General features: G+C 31.6%; 1 long non-coding RNA gene across 1 annotated transcript; it reads left to right on the top strand.

Moving 5' to 3' along the window:
- The first annotated feature begins 4,184 nt into the window (after positions 1-4,184).
- On the top strand, positions 4,185-8,276 carry LOC145796586 (uncharacterized). The gene is made up of 5 exons (XR_014337070.1): positions 4,185-4,464; positions 4,606-4,648; positions 5,596-5,664; positions 6,056-6,111; positions 7,509-8,276. It is a non-coding gene; the product is annotated as an uncharacterized LOC145796586 (long non-coding RNA).
- Positions 8,277-10,930: the final 2,654 nt, after the last annotated feature.

The raw sequence follows: 10,930 nt of genomic DNA, 5'->3' as shown, positions 1-10,930 counted from the left end.
CAACCTTAAGTGTGAAAAAATACATTTTTTGACTTAGTTTTCAAACCAATAGTCTCGTGCCAGTTCTGTAAGTTTCCACAACTTACAATGCTCCCTCCCAAGGTGTTCGAGGTGTTCCCCGAGCCTTCTCGTGACTGTTACACAGTTTGGGACCCCGATGGACTATTTTCAAGCTTAAGTGTGAAAAAAGTGCATTTTCCACTTAGTTTTCAAACTGGGAGTCCCGTGTTAGTTCTATAAGTTTCCACAACTTACATCGGTTCCTGTTGAGGTGTTCGCGGTGTTCCCTAGGCCTTCTCATGACTGTTAACTGATTTTGGCCCACTTAAGTTAAAAACAAATAGTGGTCTAAGATATTTTGTTTAAGCTATTTTGTACCATGCAACAAAATAGCTAAGCCTAAACCTAAGCCTAAGACCTTGAGCTGTAACCTGAGCTGAGGCTGCAACTATAGCTTAAGTTGCGCCTTGAATTTGTTGAACTGTGTGTTAATCCTCTTCATTTTGCTTTGCTTTTCATTTTCATAGGAATAGGTCATATCAAACCTCAGCACAATAGTTTCCGTACCAATATGTGTGCCTTTCTTTTCAGTCATACAACATGATAAGAGAGGTTTGAAACATAGGGACATGAGCATTTTGAGATAAAGGAACCAAACTCTGTCAACTTTAATAGCGTAGTCATAAGTTAAGTCCTTGTCCCAATGTTTATGTCCCTTTTTTCACACCTCTCTCTTAACTATACAACATGATAAGAGAGGTTTAGAGATATAAGAATTTATGGACAAAGTAACCAAACTCACCCTAACAATGTAGTCCCAACTTGTATGGTACAAGTCTCACAACTATGGAATCACTCTTTTGTCACAATGGGAGGTAATTTTGACACATCTGATATGTTCTATTTGATTTATGGGAATGAGATAGAATGAAATTCAATGGAATATAATGATCATTCTTTAAACTCTACTATTGAATGATCATTCAATTTGATAACTGTTGATTACAATTGTAATGTATTTTTTATTATTTTTTTAATCAATTAAGCATGAGAATAAACATTTTAATAGAATGATCATTTCATTCCAATGAATTAAACACTACCTACAAAAATTGTGTAGAAAAAAGTTTGCTTCCTGCATAACTTCCTATTTTAATGGCAGTTGCATCGGGGTTTTAATCGCCAATTTGTTTATAAAATAAAAAATAGTCTAAAAACCACGTATCAACAATGAAAGATTGAGTTCTAGAGAGAGAGGGACGAGAGCTTCAGTCTTTAGGTGATTCCTGGCCAAGTTTCGATGATGATCCAACAACCTTTTTCACACTTTTAAAATGTAGATTTACACTTCTAGAATGTAGATCTAGACTTTTTATGTTAGGAATAGGGAGTTTTGTGATATTCCCTTTGTTTCCTACATAGATTTTTAGTTTTCGGCAATATGATTAGGGAATATGACCGGCTTGTTGAAGCCGTAGCACATGTCGAGATCATGATAGAGGCGACGGAGGAGATGAGGCAAAAACTAAAGAGGTCAGGTTATACGGAGTCCATTTTTTTAGGGAAATTTGGCCATAAACCCATCTTATCTTCATTTTCTTGTTAAAAAAAAATAAATTATCCTTTTAAAACCCCCTCATAATTATAAAGTCTTGTATAAAGGACAAAATTTATTATTTAAATATTTTATCTGACTATTATACCCTCATCTAGATCTTCAATTCGATCACGATGATCTCACCACTGTGGTGCTCAGATCTCATATCTCCGCTCTTTTTTTTTTTTCTCTCTCTCTCTCTCTCTCTCTCTCTCATCTCTTGTTCATCTCAGTCGGTCTCTCTTTCCAACTCCATCGTCTCCCCTCCTCCGCTGTCGTCTCTTTCCTCAGATTGCGTCAGATTTGAGATCTCCACCTCACGTTAGACTTGAGATCTTAATCTTACTCTTCTGTTCAAACTCAAAAGTCTTACTTTCTCTCTCCTTATATACATATATATTAATATGTTCAAACCTTTGCCTATGATTTTAGGAGTGGAGATGGTGAAGTGAAGGAACATGAGAGCTCTATTATGCCTAGCAATGGGGTTCAATGCATGATGAATGATTATATGAGCTATGCAAGCTTTGATCTGTTTGAGATGGAGAACATTGGTGTGATTGGGTTTGGAACGTATAGAGAGTGAACAAAAATGCATATCAATTGGCTTCTTTTTTTTCTTTTTTTGTTTATTTGTTCATAGATCTAAAATTAAAATTTGACTTTGGTTTATTCATTTAGTATGCATTTTATTTTTTGTAACAGTAAAATTTTACTCTGGTTAAAAACATATTGATTTGCTTAACGATATAAAATTTTACTTTGAATCATAATAAATTTTACTCTAATTCAGAGTAAATTTTACTCTAAAATACATTGTGAAGATGGCTTTACTGGAGAGTTATATATATATATATGTGAGGGTAGTATAGTAAAATAAACAAGGTTTAAAATATTAGGGGATTTTGAAAGGATCTAGATAATTTTTTGTCCTTTTAAAAGACAAATTAGACAGTGAGGGGTCTATCACCAAATTCCCTTTTTTATTTTTTTGTTCTTGTACTCTGTTTTTCTTTTAATTTATTGCCTCTCAACAAAAAAACAAAAAGAAAAATTAAATAAATAAATCAAAGGTATGGCTTCATTCCCTCACAAATTTAAGATTTTTTTGTTTTTTTGTGGTAATATAGCAGTGATATTAGTGATATAGCATCACTATCTAATAATTGTTTGTTATTTGTTCTCCTATGTAAATGTGGCAACATAGTTACAGGGTTCTCACAAATATATGTAAGTTATGATTTCTCAATTATTTATGGATTAACTTAAGTATGTTTGTGAAAACTTACATGATTTTGTGAGGTAATTTATGTATATTTTTTAGAATATGCAAGTGCATATGGTATGCACTTAGACACTTAAAAATTGCCCGTAAAACGAATCGAGGATCATAAGATTTTATTTTCAATGTAAAGTAAATAAAAAATTAACAATAATGATAATGTATGTTAAATAATTTGAAAAATATTAAAGAAAAAAGATAAATTTGATATAATATATTTTATGTTAATATAAATTAGAGAAAATGTTTGGAGAAAGAGTTTATAGTCAAAAATTTAAATAAATATATACATATATAATAAAAAAATAATAGGAACATGATCGTAGTATGATTTATGACTAAGATTATAATTACTTTAAGATACTGCAAAATTTAAGATTCTAATGTGCAATCCAAGATTGTTTGGCCTAACTTAAATCATTGAATCATGAGATTTTAAGATCCAAATCATGATTTTAACAACAATAGTTTATGAAAGGCAAATGAATCAGAATGTTATGGCTCATATCTTTGTGGAGTAAAAATAAAAATTCAATGCAACGGTGATATTACGTTATTCACAACACTAGTATCATTAGCTAATAATAAACCTATGGTAGGGATGCGATTTTGTGAGCTAACTTATATATATTCATGAAAATTTATGCAAATACATACGGTATGCACCTTGCACACCCAAACACCACTACAACAAAACTAACTATTTACGGCATCATATTTACTCGCATTAAATGCATGTCGTACTTAGTACATTCTACGACATTTTTTTTTTGTAAGCCGTTAATGTTTTGTCAATAACAGCATGCATACCATGTAAGTTGTTAATTCATATATTTATGGCATGCAAAAGTATGCCGTAAAAAATATATGTTTTCACAATTTACAAAAAAAAAAAAAAACTGATTCTCTAGAGAGCATATGCATGTGTCAATCTAAAACTTACGCCATACTCTCTCTCATTTTAGATCCATACTTGTTTTTGTCCCAAACCCTCTCATTCTCTAGAGAAATTATATTTTAATTATAAATAATAAAAACAAAATTCTAGGTGTTCTTAGATATTTATAAATTCAAGATGTTTTTTTTACCAAATTATATTTTAATAATAAATAATAATAAAAAAATTCTACATGTTCTTAGATATTTATAAATTTCTAGTAAATATGACAGTTTTTTTTATTTTTTCCCCCAATAAACTAGATATTCTATTTATAATCTACATTTTTTTAATACAAAAATAATTTATAAACTCATACTTGAAATCTTTTTATCTACAATTTTTTCCTTCAATTTTTATTTATTTTTATTTTTTAGGCAAAGGATTGAACAAAGCACTTGGAAAGTTTCTATGGTAGCACACATGCATCATTCTCATACCCCCTCCCCTCTCTCTCTCCCCATCGGCGTCTCACACAAACACACGAGTGCCACCACCAACCACTGTTCCTCCGATTCAGAAACATGAACGCATCTTTGGCATTTGGAGTTTGATTCCCCTCCATAAATCCGCCGCTGCCGCCGTTGGCCTTGGCATCTTCGACGACAAATTTCTTCTATGGCGAGGTCGTTCGATTTCGATTTCTTTGTGAGTTCGATTCATCGTCTCTCTCTTTACACTTTGTTTCTTTACATATATAAATCAATCGTATACAATTTTTTATTTGTCTGATTATTTTCTCCATAAATCGTTTTGTAATTTATGATTATTTTCTTAACTGATCTGTAGTTTAAATTACACAAATCCAGATCTCTCCTCTCTCATTCACCAGGTAACTAATTCGTACTTTTAGAGAGAGAAATGAAATAGCAATTTCATATTTGATCAAACATTGGTTTGGAGGAAATCGAAACACTTAGATTTGTCTAAAATTGTTGTGTTTTGTTGCTTTGTTTCTATATTGATTCACTGAACTACATCATTCTTTCCTGTGGTTGAAGAAAACTCAACCTCAATTTTTTAAATATTAACTATAAGAATCTACAACCTTTTGCAATTGCATTCATGTGGCTTAAAATCAAAATCTTCTAGTTGATGTGATCTTTTCTTCCTCACTGGACATAATAATGAAAATAATGATAAAACTGATGCAGGGAAGGGTAATACCCTATAATTTTTTTTTATCACGAATAGTTATTCAAAGTCTTTCTAGTTCCTCCCTCCCATAAAACACTAAAATGTGTCCAAAATATTTTTATTAAGAAACAGATTCATACATACATCCAGTGTGACCTCATCTATTAGCAAATATATGAATATGTAATATTTAAATGATTGTTACTCTTACCCCGTAGTTGTATAATTACACTTTGAAATTTGATTTTAGTTTTCAAAATTACAAATGAGGAACAATTTTGATTTTTGACAATTTTGATTTTTGAATACCTTTCATTGGAAGTTGACTCATTTATTGGTGGGATTTTTTAATTTCATTTATAATGATGATCATAATGTTTTTGATTGATATATTTTATGAGAAACAATATTGCAAGTTTTTCACAAGTTAACAGAATAAACAATGTGGCTCTCAAATTATAAGACTAGTTTTGTTTGTGAGAGCATATGCATGTGTCAATCTAATAGGCTAATTCAATCATGTGATAGTTTATTTTGTTTTTGCTATTTTTCTAATCAGTTAGTTCTTAAGTGTTTACACTTGCCTTTCGTTTTAATTTCTCTCTTTATAAATATGTTTTTTTTTTTTTTTTGTTTTTAAAGGTTTGGGCAATCGCAGACTCCAAACGACAAGGATTTCTAGGCTTTAAGGAGTTCATTACTACGATTCAGGTTGTACTTTGTGAGCTATTTCTTGTGTTTTTGTTAACAAATTGGTAGAGATATGACATTTGTTTTATTGTTACAATGACAGTTGGTGTCTCTAGCATAGATAGGACATGAATTAAACAAAGATCTCCTTAAAGTGACGGGTAATTAGATTTAGTATGCAAGTGGTATTTAGTATTTGAGCAGCATATGCTACTAGATAACTTCTCTTTTTACTTTTGATGTATAAGCTTAGGTTTTTTATTCATCTGATTAGTGTTTGATTTTTGGATATACTCTTGTAGATGAGGCTTGTCTCTTGTTGAGTTCAGGGTTCATGCTTTAACACTTCCAGTACATTCTTACTTTGATATTTGACTTAAGTTGATGTGATTTTCTTGTTTTACTTTTACAGATGACAGAGAGGTTATAAAACCACCATTGATGGAAGGTTTGGATGACTTGTTAGCAGTAAGTAGTCCTATTATTTATTCTTTTTATAGTTACTTCAAAGGAGACTTTTAGTTCCATTGACCTTTTATTGGTGCTCCTCTTCCTCCAGAAGCGTAAGGGTTCTAAAAGCAATGACAATTATGAGGCAAATGGTTAGTACAAATTCTCATATTTTGACATAAAAATGACATTGTTTCAAATCATTTAAAATATTTTTTTGATGTCAATGTAGGAAGTACTATGCTACAACCATCTTTGTCAGTAAATTTGTTTATATCAAAATCTACCAAGAAGGTAATAATTTTTTGTTATTACAATAATCAAAAACAAATATCTCACCAACCCACTTCCCTACCTAAAAAATACTATTACACATCAAATAGACACATGGATTAGAAAAAAAATTAAAAAAAAATCCTGATAGTAACACTCGACCATAATCACGACTTGCATTTGCCAAACAATATTTTCTTATTTTAAAACACAAAATAATAGAATTAACATTAATTAATACACTTAAAATCTACAAATTTAAAAACAAAAAAATCTACAAATTCACACATTGTTGTTTTGACATTTTTGAGTGCTTTGCTTTGGTGGTCAAAATATTCAAAGTACTTATGTTGTTTTGACATTTTTGAGTGCTTTGTTTTGGTGGTCAAAATATTTAAAGTACTTATGAGATTGAAGACGTTACTTGGTAATTTTAAAATATTATCATATGATATTTTAAATTAAGGATCTTGTAAACACGTGTGTTTAGGGCATATATTAAGAATGTTTACAAAAGTAAATATTTGATATTACACATAATTTGTACATAATATATATTTAAAAAAAATTTATAAAAAAAAATCTTTAATTTGATGTGATTAATTTATGAGAAAATTACATTGGTGGTCCTTACATTTTGCCTATCATTTTAGTCCATCCATTTTCAATTGGCTCAATTTTGACCTTTAATTTTAAAATTTGTGTCATTTTGGTCCGATTGATAATGCTGTTATTGTTTTTTATGGAAAATAATCATTGAATTAGTTGAGTTTAATTTACTAAATTTAGTAAATTTATAATTTTACTCAAAAAATATGATAGATGCACTTATATGCATATTTTTCAAAAAAAAATATTAAGAGTTATAATCAATTGGACTAAATTAAAATAAAATTATAAATTCAGGATCAAAATCAAACAAATTAAAATTATGGAGATCAAAACGACACAAAAATCAAATTACAAGGATTATTGTCGCAATTTGCTCTTAATTTATACATTGAATTCAATTCATGACTTTTTGAAGTTGATATTTTAAAATTTTAAGAAAAAAATATGTAAAAAATAACAATTAGTAATTAAATTAATAATTAATGTGTTTTACAAATACTAATTAGTTATTAATTAATTTGTTTTACCAGTTCGAGGACAGGAAGGGCCAGGCTACCTGCGAGTCGTAATCGACCACCGATCCCAAATGGTACCCCAAGGGAGGAGAAGGGGAACATCCAATGGTTCACCTTCAATCTGACTAGCCAAAAACACACATGAGCCATCGATTGTTTGTATAAATCATCCTCATCAATACCAAGACCAAAACCAAAGGCAAGACCCGTTTAGAATGAATCTAGCCTAATATTCGACTCACAGAGAGAGGGCCTTTTGTTTCTCTCTCTCTCTCTCTCTCTCTCTCTCTCAGTGTGGGATTGTAAGAGGAGAGTATGAACAGGAGGGGTAAGTAAGTAAGAGAGAGTGGGGTTGTAAGAGGAGAGGAGAGATGTGCCTATATATATATGAACACGAGGGGTAAGTAAGAGAGAGAGAGAGAGAGAAAGAGAGAGAGAGAGAGAGCATACAAGCAAGCAGCACAAGGCAAAGCTAATTCTCTCTCAGTAAGGTGAGGATGGATTTTCTCTTTTGTCTACTGATTTGTTTTTATGCTTTGGTTTTAGTTGAAATTTTGTGATCTATCTTGTACTAACTAATCTTCCTTTCAAAATCACTACTTTTAATTGCTATCTTATTAACAGTGTTAAGGGTTTTGGATTGCAATGCATTATGCTCCTATTCTTGCTATTTGTGTCTTGATTGATCTCAAGACTCTAAACCTAAAGTTGTAAACTGGTTTTGGAATAAATAAATAAATAAATAAATAAAAACCAAAAGTTACGCTTCTTTTAGGATTTAAATTTGGTTAATCCATCTTGCTTTCTCAATTCAATTCATTATCTGTCTCTAAACGTTCTTATTTCGCTGAAGTTACTTGATCTTTGTTAACAAGTTTTAATCTTGCTAGATCTCATGGGATTTTTCTCTCATGGTTGTTTGTTTGGATGTTTTTCTGTAACGCCCTCAAAATACACAATAAATATGATCCAAAGCATACATAATTAGTAACATAAATAAGAGTAAATAAGAAAGTTTAATATAAATAAATGTCCTATTGGCTTACACTTTTCCAAATCTTGACTTAGTTACAACAAAAGTGAGCTTCGCTCATTACATCTTAAGCCCTTGGCTTTACAAAAATATATAATCAAAATAAAAAGCTCTTGCTCCAGAAAATCTTTCCAATGCTATTGCCTTGGTGGAGGCATTCCATCATTACCTGAAAATGTTTTTCCCAAATAGGGTGAACCACAACCCAGTAGGAATCATCTAACACAATATATGAAGTTTAGCAGAGATATAAGTACAAAGTGCATAAACAATGCTTGTAGTAAAACTTTTCACAACTTTATATACTCATAATATATCAATTCGATGTCTTAATCCATTTACTTTCAATTCATATTCCGTTCACTTATCTGTCTCAATTCATGAGTCAATTTCGTTATTTCTCAACAACCGAACTGAGGCTACAACTCAATAATTTTCAAATCATACAACACATATGCATAAAACACTTCAAAACTTCCATTTTACGGATATTTCGTTCGCAGACAACCGTCAAACGAGACCCATGTAAAGGTAGGCTATGTAAGCATTACAATTGCCATTTTGCAGATATTTCATCCGCGGCTAGGCACCCATGTATAATTTCGAGACTCTCACCCAGGACACTCCGACCAACTTAATTATAATGGAGTCCATCCCCTTTCTCCTCCCAAACAAACATACATATATAATGTATTTAAACATATAGTCACACGTGGAGTACATCCCCTTTCTCCTCCCAAACAAACATACATATACAATGTATTTAAACATGGCCATATTCGATGACAACCATCAAAAGATTAGTTTCAATTCACCTAATCCACATGCAATTTCTACAACAATCAAAGCTATCCTCCACCGATAGTCCAATACAGTTATATCTAAACAGATATTCGATCTCAAATAGATAGTTTATTCCAAACTTCCAAAGGTGTGAAGTAATACATGTTCAATTTCACAATTTATATCAAAGATCATCCAATTTTACATTTTCAATGCCAATTTCAATCATTTATACAAATTAACAATTTGATTCAATTAGGGAAAAAACCCCCTTTTTCCAAGTACCCAATCCAAGTACCAAAAGTCACCATTTTGACACAACACGAACATATTTTCAGTCCCAAAACTCATTTATTTCATATTTACCAAAAACCCCTATTTTACATTTCACCCCCAAACCCTAGGTTTGGTCAAACTATTCTCAAATCTCACCATTGTTAACACAATAACAAATAATTAATCTAAAAATCATATGAGAGTGTAGAAAAATCCCTACCTCAAAGGAAAAAGATGAGCTAAACAAGAGAGAAACTCCAAGAACACCGAAACCCACTTCTATTCGGATCAAAATGTAGATGTTGAGGTGCTCTAGCTTTTTCTCAAAGACGCTAGGGTGGAAATCCCAACGGATCTAGATGAAATCTTGGAGAGAATGTGAGTTTTAGAGAGAGAATGTGTGGATCTAGGTTTTTTGGGAAGTTTGAGAGAGAGAGAGAGAGAGAGAGAATAAATGTAACGCCCTCAAAATAATAACAATAAGCCCATCAGATAAGACATGCATTTACACATAAACTAACCACATTCTTTGATTCATTAGAGTTTCATTACATAAGTATTACATGTTAACATCAAAACAAAATGCCTTACAGGCTTACAGCTTTCCAAGCTAACACTTGGTTACAAACAAAGAGTACTAACTCGTTTACACATTAAGCCCTTGGCTTGAAGTTACATGTAATACATCAAAAGTGAAACGACAAAACTTGTCCGCCTCAAGCCTCCCAAGCTATGTCCTTGGAGGTGGCATGCTACCTGCACCTGAAAATGATATTCCCATTTAGGGTGAGCCACAGCCCAGTAGAAATACACTAAACCAACCATGAACAATGCCTAAAATGTTAGCAATTGATAGATGGCCAACACTGATACAATCACATAAATCACATATTTATGTCATACGACTTATGAGTCCAAGTTTCCTTTCATTTTCCCTTTTTCAACGGACAGGCATATAAGCACTAACCACATTCTCAACAGATATGTATATCAACAATATCCACATACTCAGATAAGCAAATAAGCTATATCCACATTCCACAACAGATATGTATAACCACAATATCCACAGATAAGCATATGAGCTATATCCACACATCACAAAAATAAGCATATAAGCTCTATCTTCACTTCTTTAGACAAGCATATGAGCTGTATCTACGGAGTTCATCCCCTATCTTCTCCCAACACTAACCGGTTTAGAGGTACATCTCCTATCTTCCCCTAAACCGCGGAGTACATCCCCTATCTCCTCCTCTACACAAAACGTATATAAACACATTGGTTCTATATACAATCACCCAATACATACAGTTAATGTATTCTATCAACCGTCAAGTTCCAT

Source organism: Camellia sinensis, chromosome 1 (genome assembly GCF_055761805.1).
Source record: "Camellia sinensis isolate YWXY chromosome 1, ASM5576180v1, whole genome shotgun sequence".
Taxonomy (NCBI): Eukaryota; Viridiplantae; Streptophyta; class Magnoliopsida; order Ericales; family Theaceae; genus Camellia; species Camellia sinensis.
The sequence above is the reverse complement of the archived record's forward strand: the minus strand, read 5'-3'. Positions and strand labels throughout refer to the sequence as shown.